This window comes from Bos javanicus, chromosome 18 (assembly GCF_032452875.1).
Source record: "Bos javanicus breed banteng chromosome 18, ARS-OSU_banteng_1.0, whole genome shotgun sequence".
Lineage (NCBI taxonomy): Eukaryota > Metazoa > Chordata > Mammalia > Artiodactyla > Bovidae > Bos > Bos javanicus.
Window position 1 is genome coordinate 12,301,314 of NC_083885.1, and position 12,821 is coordinate 12,314,134.

Below are 12,821 nucleotides of genomic sequence, written 5' to 3' on the forward strand. Positions count from 1 at the left end.
GTACCCCCACGGGCGCCCAGGGAAGGACGGCCCCTCCTCGCCACCACTGACGTGCGCCAGAAAGCCCGGCGTGGGCTTCAGTGCTGTGCGTTGGGCTCTGAACAAAATCAGACCAGCTTTAGGACTGGGATTGGAGGAACCATAAAAGGAGAAGTGTGGACAGCAGAGACAATAAATGCACGTGTGGGCTGGGGCTGCGGGAGCGTGTGCACTGGCGTGGGGGCGGGAGAGGGGCTGTTTAATTGAGGTGAAGGCTTGGGCCGATCCTTGCTGTTTGCAGGAAGCCCAAATAAGGGAGCCAGGAAAGGGCTCAGGGATGCGTGTGCCCTTGTTCATCCACTCTGTGCCCAGGCCGATTCAGTCATAAGACCTGGGGTCCACTTGTGCGGGCACAGAGTGCCTAGTTAAGTGGAATGGCAGGACAGTTAACCTTGGCAGGCCTGCCAGGAGCTGGGCGGCCTCCATCCGCCCACCTGCCCTGTCAGCTCCCAGCTGATGTCCTCACTTCACAGGTGGCTTGGGGATGTGTGGGCTGAGCTCAGGCAGGCACAGAAGGTAGGGGCCAAACCCTCGACATGCGACACAGCTGACTGCGTGCCAAGGGACAGCAGGCCTCTGGGGGAGAGACTGCCTCCCATTTTAAGGAAAAGACCAAGGGATGGGGGAATGTTAAATATGTTGATGTAGGCACCTTCCTGGTGGTCCAGTGGCTAAGATTCTGTGCTCCCAGTGTGGGGCGGGGGGGCTCGGGTTTGATCCCTGGTCAGGGAACTGGATCACGCACACTGCACTAAGACTTCGCCTGCCGTAACTAGAGATTTCACATGCCACAGCTTAAAGATCCCGCATGCCACAACTGGAAAAAAAATCGCATTGAAGAGCCCACAAGCCGCAACTACGACCCGGCGCAGCCAAGAAAAGCAATAAATACTAAAACAAACAAACAAACAGGCTGATGTCTGGGCCACCAGGACACTCTGGGCCTGGATATAAGTTAGTCTGTTTGTTGTTTCTGAGTCGCCCCTGGTGATTGTCCTGAGCAGGCTGGGTTGAAAGCTCGGCCGTAACCCATCACCACCAAAGTGAGGGCCCCGTCATGCTGTCCCTCAGGCCCTGTCAGAGGGTCTGAGTGGGTTTAATGCCTGCCTGTCACCCTCGTGAAATTCATCACCGTTGAACAAGGCCCCCTGCCTGGGAACATCCTTCCTTCCACAGGCCAGGCTGCCGACTCGGGTACCCGGGGCCATTGCAGGCTTTCTGGACATTGTAAAATACAGCTTGCTGCTGTAGCCACTCAGGTTATATAACACGCAGTAATCAATCCAAACGAATAAACACAAAGCCAAGAATCAAAACCAGCCACAGCGTGAAACCCAGCAGGCGGCAACACCGCAGCCCGGAAACGAAAGGCCAGGGCAGGGCTGGACCCGGCAGGGCCCCGGGAGCTTCATCTGAGCCCTGATTACAATCATCGCCATGGCGATCTGGGGAGGACAGATGGCTGTGGGCCAACGGGGCCTTCCAGCACCCCCCACCTTTCTCCTCGCCTTGGAGAGGTCCCCTCCTTCTTCTCCTCTCTCAGGCTCCCCACTACCTGTAACCATCTGTGGGGGTTGAACGATAAGATCTGTTCACATCCTAACCCTTAGACGCTGTGAATGTGACCTTGTTTGGAGAAAGAGTCTTTGGAAACGGCATGTTACCCCCTTCGTATGTCTGCTTACTTCAGTCTGACAGTCATATAGGTGCAAACACTTTCTGGGGGAACAATAATCTGCATTTTCTTACGCTCCTTTGCACATTGTATGCTTTTGATGTCTTCTTTCTTCATGTTCAATCTTTTGCTGTTCATTGTGGTTATCATCACTTTTACAGAAAATTTATTTTTTAATCTGTGTACTGGCTTAAGTGATTTACTTTCCAACTATGATTTTCTCTTTCCTATAGCCTCTTGCTTCTTTTCTATTTAGTAAAGATCTTTCAATATTTCCTTTAGGATAGTTTGGTGTTGCTGTATTCTACCATTTTTTTGCTGGCCTGAGAAATTCTTTATCTGTCCTTATATTCCGAATGATTATCTTGCTGGGTTGCGTGTCCTCAGACTTTCCCTTTCAGGACTTTGAATATATCTCGCCACTCCCTTTGATCTGCAGTGTTTCTGTAGAGAAATTAGCTGACAGCCTTATGGGGGTTCCCTTGTAATTAAATCTTTGTTTTTCTCTTGTTGCCTTTAGAATCTTCTCTTTATCTGTAACTTCTACCATTTTAATTATAATATGTCTTGGTGTAGGTCTGTTTGGGTTCAACGTGTTTGGGACCCTCTGTGCTTCCTATATCTGGATATGTTTCCTTCTTTAGGTTTGGGAAGTTTTCAGCCATAATTTCTTGAAAGACGTTTTCAGTCCCTCTTTCTCACCTCTTCCCCTGGAATCCCTGTTCTGTGTAGGTTGGCATGCTTTATATTCTCCCATAGGTTTCTTATACTGCTTTTATTTTTTTCGTTTGACTTTCTGCCTGCTGTCCTGATTGGGTAATTTCCACTGTTCTGTCTTCCAGGTCACTTATTCCTTCTTCTGCATTATTTATCCTGCTATTCATGGTCTTCAGCTCAGCTTTCATCTTAGCAAATGAGTTGTCTGATTTTTCTTAGTCCTCTTTATAGTTTCTAGTTCCTTTTCACAGGCATCTGCATTTCTATCATTTGCCCTTCTTAATTCCTTCACCTTTTTCATCATCTGCTTTCTGAACTCTGTGTCTATCAGACTGAGGAGGTCTGTTTCATTGTTGGTTCTTTCAGGGGCATTCTCTCCATCTTTTCATTGGGAGTGGTTCCTCTGCTTCTTCATTTTACTTATATTTCTCTTGCTGTATGACTTTGTTGTTCAGTTGCTAAGTCATGACTCTCTGTGACTCCATGACAAGTCACTCTCTGTGACTCCATGTCTGACTCTCTGTGACTCCATGAACTGTAGCACACCAGGCTTCCCTGTCCTTCACTATCTCCTGGAGTTTGCTCAAACTCATGTCCATTGAGTCAGTGATGCCATCCAACCACCTCATCCTCTGTCACCCCTTTCTCCTTCTGCCCTCAATCTTTCCCAGCACCAGGGTCTTTTCCAACAAGTTAGCTCTTCACATCAGGTGACCACAGCATTGAAGCTTCAACTTCATCATCAGTCCTTCCAGTGAATATCCAGGGTTGCTTTCCTTTAGGACTGGCTGGTTTGATCTATGAGTTTAGGAGAAAGAATTGTCTACTGTGGTCTTGGAGGACTATTTTTATGTGAGAGCATGCTTGTTTAGCCCGTGTGGGTTTAATATTTTCGGTGTGAGGGCTGTTTGGTATGGATGCTGCTGTCTCTTACCTCACTGTGTGCTGGCCTTTATCCCCTTGACAGGGGGTGTGACTGGTGTTGTGACCAGAGCTACAGCAGGTGGTGAGTGCAGTCTCCTCTTTGCTCTGTGGCTGTCACTGCCCTGTCAGGACAGGGTCTGCTCCCTCACTGTTGGAGTAGAAGCCCCTAGACCCACTTCTGAGCTGTGCTGTGTGGTAGGTGAGACAGTCCTGCTGGGGGAGTAGCCATGGAGAATTCCTTCCCTGGAGCCGTCCATTGGGGATGGCAAGGGTCCTGGCAGCCCCCCAGTGCTGTGTTCATAGGGTCAGCAGCACAGATCTTACCCACTGAAGTCAGGACCAGGACTGCAGTGGTCGCGCACCTGGAGTGGCCGTTGGAAGCAGCAGGGACGCTGGCCCTGCCTCTGAGTGCAGGCGCCTACAGAGCCCAGAGTCTCCGAGGCCAGACTGTCCCTGCCACGGGAGCCCCCGCGGGCCTCTCCCGGAGCTCGAGAGGCGCCACGAGAAAGAGGCTGCTATGGTACCCTGCCCCTCCCTTTGTACGCCCCTTAGCAAGGGCGCTGCGCTTCTGTGGTGCCCAGGCGTCCTCTGCAAGCACTCCCGGTGAGGCCGGTACTGGGTCAGGAAGGAGGGGACAGGGCACAGGTTTTAAAAGAAAGAGCCGTTGAGGACACGCCAAAAATGGGCTGGAACCTACTAGGCCCAAGATGGCGGAAGAGTCGCCTTCCAGAGGACCCTGAGCCTCAGGACCCGTTCGCTGTAACATGTGAGCTAATACACACCCACGGGCGCCAGCACGGCTCCGAGGCCCAGACCACGAAGGGCCAAAACGTGGGCGGTGCCCCGATTCCTGGAAATCCCCTCCCCTTCCCCGAAATAGTTGGAATAATCCTCCCACTCGTTAGCCTATGAAATCACCCAGCCCATAAAAACCAGTCACCCCATGTTTTGAGGCTGCTCTCATGTCATTTGAGATGGACCACACTCTGTGGAGTGTGCATCCCAATAAATCTACCTCTTAGCTATCACTGCCGCTCACGGACTTCCTTCGGTGATGAGACTAAAGAACTTGAGCGTGTGCTCTCAATGAAGACAGTGGTTTCCACTCCCAGCCCCTGGGTTCCAGACTCAGTCTGAGTTGTGCGGTTTCAGCATCACAGTCTGGCCCTTTTCAGGCTGTCTCTAACCCCAGTCCTCTCCATAGGTCAGTCCTCTGAAGCCTGAGTTTCAGTCCCGAGCCTTGCAGGTACCAGCAGCCGCAAGTCTCGGGCTGGGGACCACAGAGAGCTGGCGTGGAACCTCTGTGTGGCTCTCTGTTCTGGCTGCCACCAACTGGCCGCTGCCATCTCCCTTGAGCCTACAAGGCTCTCCCTCTGTCCCTGCTAAGGTCCCCGCCCGAGAAGGGGCTCCCCATGTGGGGGGACCTTTCCTCCTTTCCACCTTACTCCTAGGGGTGCAGGTCCTGTCCCGATTCCTTTTTCTCTTTCTGGTTTCATCCTAGCCGGTTATGTGGAGCTCTTTCTTGTACCTCGGGGTATCTGGTATCCTCTGCCAGCGTCCAGTGGCTGTATCTTCGGCAGGAGCTGGGCTCCGTGTCCTTCTATTCCGCCATCTCCACTCCTCTCTCTGTATATGTAATTAGGCTAAGGTTCTCTGGCTGAGCTCATCCTGCACCAGGCTTGGGTGGGCCTTCAGTCCAAGGACGGGTGTCCTTATAAGAGACAGAAGAGAGAGACAGGATATGTGGTGTGAAGATGAAGGCGGAGGCTGGAGGGAGGCGGCCATGAGCCAAAGGACACCTGAGCCACGAGGAGCTGGAAGAGGCAGGCAGGAGCCTCGCCTAGAGCCTTCAGAGGGAGGAGGCTCTGTTGATGCCTCGGTTTCAGAACTGAAAGTGAATACATTTTTGTTGTTTTGATCTACCTGCTTTGTGATAATCATCTATGGCAGCCTAGGAAAATGCACGCACTGTCCAACTTTCTATTTTACTTTGTGAAATGTTGTCCCTCTCAGAATTGGCCGAATCTACCCTGACCTCCACCGCCCCGGATACCCAGGCTTTTTCCAGGCTGCCCAAGGGCTTATGACGCTCCGGGCAATAGGGAGTAGGTCACTGGTGCCCACCCCCACCATCACTGCCTTGAGTCCTTCTGTCCCCTGCCCCTGATGTCACAGGGCCTTGGCCTGAGGCAGCCCCCTTCCGACTGGCATCTGGAGACCCCCATCCTGGCTGGAAGTTCCCCAAAGCCCTGCCTCCGTCAGTGCAGTGAGCTCGCTGCAGAGGTGCCACAGAAGGTGATGGGCGAGTGGCAAAGAAGGCAGACGCTTACGCTAATCAGCTTTTCCCGAGCTCACCCCAGTGAATGATTCCTCTGCCTCCTGCCCACCCCTCTAGACTCACGTCTGCCTTCTCCACCCTCTCCCTGGCCAGGGGGCTGCTCTGCTTGGACACCACCATCCTAGCCCTGCCCTCTGCTTCCACGGGGAGCTCAGCAGATTAAGAGAGAGTTCGGGGAAGGAGACTGGGTGTTCTCAGACCCTCCTGCCAGGCCACCTGGCTCACTGTGTCCTCCTCTCTAAGACTGCAGCTCTTGCTGGGTCCTCTCCCTGTAGACACCCCACCTTGGCTCCTGTCGCCTCTCCGTTCTCTCCCTGCATCTCCCACTGCTGCCTGCCCTGTCCAGTTCCACAGGGCTTGTCCACACTTGTGAACACTGCCTTTGTTAAAACTTCTTTAGCCTATAACCCAGTTTGAGGGGTCATTTATTTCCAGCTGGGCAGGGCCCTCATGGATCCTGTGTCCCTGATCATGGTTGTTCATGCCTAACAGGAGTCTGGGGCTCTGCATACACCCTCTCATATCTCAGAGTCCAGCTGGAAGTTCCCACCAGAACATGAGCTCCAGAAGGTCAGGGCTTTGCTTTGCTTTAAATAAAATTCGCATTAAGATCACTATGAGACAGAAACATAGTCCCGGGAGATCCAATACACTTTCTCTGGTCTTTCCCAGTAGTCACATTTTGCAGAACTCTACTGCAGTGTTATAACCAGGGCGTTCATGTTGACACAGTCCACCCATTTGGCTCCAATCAGTTTACCGAGTATGTGTGTTTCTGCGCATTTTATCACTCAAGCAGGTTTGTGTATCCATCACCACAGTCCTGGTACTAAACATCTCCAAACCACAATGGTTTTAATTTTATTTCTTTAGAAGTTTTTATTAATTGAACATCTTCAAGAATCTTTTAAAATCTGATTTCATCACCGATCTATTCCCCAGGGCCAGAACCACACCTAGAACAGGGCAGAAACTCGAAATGTATTTACTGGCTGAATGTTACGTGCTTTCATCCTCAGCACACCCTCTGTCTGTGGATGGAGCACTGGGGCTCAGAGGTGTCCACTGTGTGTCCAGGCGGGTGTGGATTCCTGCCAGCTTAGGTGGACTTGAAGCTCAGAATGAGCTGCCTCGCGTGGCCAGCACCATGGGGACCAAAGTGTGGGAGATGGCGTGCTTCCCTGCTCAGCTTCATCTGCGGAGGCCTGAACACATCCTTCTCCAGACTCCACAGTCCAGCATGTTTTCCCGCAGCTGCTGCACCAGCCGGCATCCTCTGAGCTTGGCCAAGGCTGATAAAAGCTCTGGGCAGGACGCAATGGAGCCTGGAGCCCGGACAGCCTGATAACTGTATTCCCTTTGATGTTTTTCAAGTTCAGAAAGGACCCAGGCCCCTTCAGCCGGCCTTGCACGCTTGTTTATTTTTGTCCCGCGGAGGCCTTTGAGAGTTCCCTTCCCGAGTGGGACAGCCATCATTCCTGCTGTCATTACCCTATTGGAAACGTTGCTAACACGCTCTTCCAGCTCCAGCCGACTCCTCCCTCCCAACGCCTGAGGAAGACCACCCACGACGGCCGACTTCCCTCCATTTAATTTTCGTCTCAGGATGGAAGTTTGCAATTTCATCACAATTTAAAAAAAAAAAAAGGAAAACAACCAAAAAAAAAAAAAAAAAACCTGGCCTTTCCTCTCCCAGTCCTGGGGAACATATCTCCCTGATGAGGTGGGTTCAGGAGCTGCCCAGGAACCACAAGCTTCCAAGCCATGGAGGATCAGAGACAAATTTTTCAAGAAAACAGAAGGTGCCCCCTTCTGAGCTATGTTCCACACGCACTAGATCAGGATGAGATCGCTAGGCTGTGGTCTTCTCATAAACGCAGAGAGCACAGGGAGCCACAGTTCCTCTCCGAGAACACACATGCGTACTGCACTGGATGTTCTAAACACTAAGAGCCCCTCTGCAATGACCCTCACAGTTATGACGAGGCACCCACCCAGCCCACCACCCCCTGGCAATATCTCCCATAGGTTGCCTTTGGTATGTAAACTTCACGTTCTATTTCCTTCCTTATTCTTTTCTTCCCTGGGGCTTTGTAAGTCTGAGTCTAGATTGCACGCAGAGTATGTGTACACACACACACACACACACACACACACACACACGCTGAAGTATATGCTCCCCCGCTGTATTTCCCTCCCCCCACTTCCAGCATTTTTACTTTCTTGATCTTTTGGAAAATGTTGCGACAGGATTTGACCGTAATGAGATTCGAGTGAGTGATCTGGCCCGAGTGTCGGCTGGCTTCCACCACTCAACTTGCTTCTTCTTCCTCCATCATGTCTCCCTCCCTCCTTTTATGGTTTTCTTTCCTTCCTTCAGGGCAGTAATAAATGATTTTTTTTCCAGTGAAGGTTATTTTCCAGTCTACCTCCAATGAGAACATTCAGAGGGAGGAATAAGCCTTGTGCCAACCTCAAGTCCAACAATTTGTGAAGGAAAAAGGTCTAGTCAAAGGAAATATGGTAGAAGTGAATTTAAGTCTATAAAATGATGCTCTGTTCCATGTACATCAAAGGAAGTATGAATTCCAACCACAATCATGCTCCGTTACCAGTATTTTGGGTCTAGGTGTGACCACCAGAGGAGGCAATGGAAATCCACTCCAGTACTCTTGCCTGGAAAATCCCATGGATGGAGGGCTTGGTGGGCTGCAGTTCATGGGGTCGCTAGGGGTCGGACACAACTGTGCGATTTCACTTTCACTTTTCACGTTCATGCATTGGAGAAGGAAATGGCAACCCACTCCAGTATTCTTGCCTGGAGAATCCCAGGGGAGCCTGGTGGGGTGCCCTCTATGGGGTCGCACAGAGTCGGACACGACTGAAGCAACTCAGCAGCTGCAGCAGCAGCAGCAGGTGTGACCACATGTGCTGTACCCAGCACACACCCAGGGGGCGCCATTCACCTGCTGTGTGTGGGATGCAGAGAGGTGGATCTGTGTCCTGGGGTGGGTGCGGGGACCCAGTGTGTGCTCATACACCACTGACTGGTACGGGATTCAGTACAAGCCCTTCAGAAAGACATATGATGATTACTGCCAAAATTAAAGATGCCTTTTCTCTTGGGTGCTGCAATTCCTCTTTGGGAAATTTGTCCCACAGTTAGACAATACTTGGGTTTAGTTATTTATTGCAGCACTTTTAGTGGCAAAAGTTTGGAGACAAATTAGGTGCTGGTTCGTAGGGATGACTGGAATAAATGATGGGATGTCCCACGCCACGGAAAGCGACACAGACTTAAATAAAGAGGCAGATCTCAACTCCTCACGTGGAACCGTATGACACGTGGCTGAGGACCTTTGAGTGACAGAAGAGTATGTACACTATCTATCCCCTGCTGAGCTGGGGCGTGCTGGGCAAGTCATTTCCCCCCTCTGGGTCTCACCTTTCTTACCTATAAAATGCAGATGATGATAGTATCTATACCACTGGGCTGCTGAAAAGATCTCATGAATCAATATATGTTAAACATTTAGGACAGGGCTCGGCATATAGAAAGAGCAGTATAATCATTCTATTAATTCTTATGTCACCACCATCACCATCACCATCGTCATTGAAAAGAAAGCAGATACAGGCATAGGTAATCCCTGGAGGAACATGCAGAACCGCAGGTGGCGGGGGTTACTGTTGTCAGGATACTGTTGGGAGGCTGAAGGTCAGGATAAGATAGAGAAGGACTCAGTTTTAACTTGTGCCTTTTGAATTTCTGGCAAATATCTGCATTCTCTATTTTTTTCAATATTTGAAATGAAAATTTGCAAACATGTAGAAAGGCTGAAGAACTGGACAGTGAACGTCCACGTGCCCACCGTCTCAGCTCTGTAATTCACATGATGTCCTACCTGCTTTGCTTTGCATCCACCCATCCATTGATCCATCCACCCATATAACCACCAACCCCTCTTATTATTTTTTAATGCATTTCAAAGTAAACTGCACATATCAGTGCATTTCCTGCTAATATTTCTGCCATGTGTCTCATTAACTGGAGTTCAGTATTTGTTTATGGATTTTCCTTCTTTAGATAAAATTCACATAGAGTCAGATGTGCAGCTCTGAAGTGTCCGTCTGATGGCTTTGACAATGCGTTATCTACTTGAAAAATAAATTATCTACTAATAAAATGTGGCTGAGAGAGAGAGAGGTGGATGGGGAAAGGGAAAGACAGAAAACGAGACAGACCAACCGAAACAGCATTTTGAACCCACAGAGAGAAGAAAGACCATGGAATTGACCTGATAATGTATCTCATGGAAAGGGATTTACAAGTAAGGGAGATTTGTACAGATGGGGCTCAGTTATGGACCATTTCTGTTCCCAGAAAGCTTGTCCCCTTTTGCAACCTCCAGAGCTAGATTCTCAGGCAGGAAGCGTAATGAGGTCAAGGGTGTTGGCATCAGCCTGCTGGATGCAAGCCTCTGTGCCTCTGCTGGCTGTGCCATCTTGGAGAAGTCACTCTGCCTTCCGGAGGACCTCAGCCTCCTGGTCTGGGAAGGATGCTGCTTCCTACTTCCTGGGGTTGTGGGAGGGTTCTGTGAGCTCCAAGGCGCAGCATGTTTAGAAGATCATGTGGCATCTGGGGTGCTCCTTAACTCTTCTCCCTTGCTATATATCACTCATCTCCCTACCTTTGCTTTTAGCTTTTTTAAAAAAATTGAATTGGAAAGAACCAAACAATGCAAGGTTAAGATTTTCATCCTTGGGGGAAAAACGTCATCTCTCCTTACAGCCCCGCCGCTCTCCGCATCCTCTGCAAAAGTCCAGGGAAATGAGTCAGCCCGCAGCCTTCTGCTCTGATTCTTTCATTACTACGTGATTGCAGCATCCACTCAGTCCGGGGCCCAAAATCGAAAGAAAACAAAAATTCTTGAGTCATTTCCAGATACTGAATCTGACACCACTATTCCTCTCTCAGTTTTTGGCAAAACCTACAAAATGAGTGACCAAGAAGGGTAAACAAGTTTAGGTAAACACTCTATATACTGATTCATGATTTAAGTACATCAGTTAACATTTTGATTCATTTACCACAGTGTTTTAATGTCATTAAGAATGTAACTTCTTAGGAAAACTAAGAAAGTCTGTTTTTAGCCCAGACATGCAATTAAGGGAATTAGTAACATGATACATCATCCTCAGGAACTCCGATATAGTAAGAAATCTCGTGCAACCCTTTATAAAGACGTTCTTACAACCCACGCCAGAGTTCACCCAGCTTCAATCTGAGGGCAGCAGGGAGGGGAAAAAGGAGAAGAGAAAAAAAAAAAAAGGAAATTGCTGCCCCAGCACCGAGCAGCAGTAAGAAAGGATTTGCAATCGTGTGCAGATACTAAATAGTCATAAAATAGGGGTTCTTTCTGGGGAATTAAGTTGCTTTCCTGTCTGGATCACAGTCACTCCCCAGCATTCACTCCAGCTTTGTGAGGACTCACATGTGTGAGACTGGAGAGTGTTTTCTGGGTCTGGGATTGGGAAAAAGATGGGATTTTTCTTTCTTTTAAGGGATTCAGATGGACAATTCCATCTCTGGCAAGCTTCAGCGTTTAGCTAGTTTCTGGGAGCTTGAGACCCGCTAGGTCAGGGTCTCTCTACCTGGGCACACCTGGGAGGGCCACTCTTCACGGCGGGGCTGTCCTGTGCAGTGTAGGGTGCTGGTCAGCATCCCTGGGCATCCCTACCGGCGGCAGCAGCACCCCTGCCCTCATTCCCCGGTCCAGGATGCTGATGCCCTGGTCCAGCCAGGTGAGGTCAGACCAACTTTCCACCAGCCTGACTTCATCATTCATCCATAAAATGAGGGTGTCCCCCCGACGCCTCTGTGGTTCTCCCTCAGGAGCCTCAGACCAGATCATACAAGTAGAACTCCCAGCTCGGTGCCCCACGCACGGTCAGGGTCAAGTCTGTGTAGCCTGGCACCTCTGTGAGGTCTCGGGTGGTGGGTGGCGCTAGGTGGGGGAGGGGAGGGGGGGATGAGAGCCTCGGGGTCCGTGGAATCTGAGGCTGGCTCCGCTGCAGGCCTCACCAAAGGTGGTCCCTTTCACCCTCGTCCTTCACAGCTCAGGGTGCCCCAACCCACTGCCAACTGCCTGCCGGCCTGTCCCCCCTGGAGCCGCCCCTGGGTCCTCCAGCCCCTACGTCCCTCCTCCCTCTGAATCCCAGTGGTGAGAGCCTGTCCTACAACCGCACATGGCCTTCTGTCTTTCCCTCCCCCATTCTTGTCGGCATGGACCCTCAGAGCCTGGCCAGAGCAGACACTGGCCTCACCAGGCAGCTGAGGGAGTGACCCTGACCCTGGGGATCTAGACTCGAACTGCACACACAGGACAGATGCCCAATCAATGTGGAACATGAGAGGCTGTAGGGATGAGATGCCGCGCCTGTGTCTGGGTGGTCTGTGCACTTCTTTCCAGAAAGAAAAAGTGAAAGACAGAAATGGTCTGGATTTTACAGGAACACTGTGAGGATTACCTTCCTGGAGGGCAAGGGTCACCATCTCACCTACTCATCCATCCACCCACCCATACAACCTGAGTGTTCATCCATCCACCCATCCAATCGTCTAGCCAGCCACCCACTCAGCCACCTATACATCCTATCTGTCCATCTGTCTCTCCAGTCATCCATCCACCCACCCACTCACTCACCCATCCATCCATCCATTTCCAAAAGTGTATTCTGACCAGGTGCCAAGCACTGCTCGGGTAGGCTTTGAGGGTGCAGAGGTATTCCGTCATCCATTATTTCAGAACCAAGCCTGACCCAGGGGAAGCAGCATGGATGTTTGTTGAATAAATGAGTGTTTGTTGAATGAATGAGTGAATGGATGGGTGAAGAACCAGATGGCGTCTGGGTAGATTAGTTCCAGGAATCCCAACCAAAAAGATTGCCTCTGGCCTCTGATGTCCCAAATCTTTGGCTCTGTCTGCAGCTCCCAGGCTCCTCCAGGCAGAGCTCAGCAGTGGGGGAGGTGGGTGGACAGATGTCATCCCAAACAAGCAGAGTGCTTTCTAAGGGCACTCGGGGCTGGTCAATGCCTGGGGAGCACGTTCTTTCTACACTCATGGA

The 12,821-nt window shown here is 50.6% G+C and overlaps 1 long non-coding RNA gene across 1 annotated transcript in view; it reads right to left on the reverse strand.

Moving 5' to 3' along the window:
- LOC133230061 (uncharacterized) overlaps positions 1–12,821 on the reverse strand; it is a 236,964-nt gene that overhangs the window by 184,758 nt on the left and 39,385 nt on the right. The gene's annotated exons all lie outside the window — the stretch shown is intronic.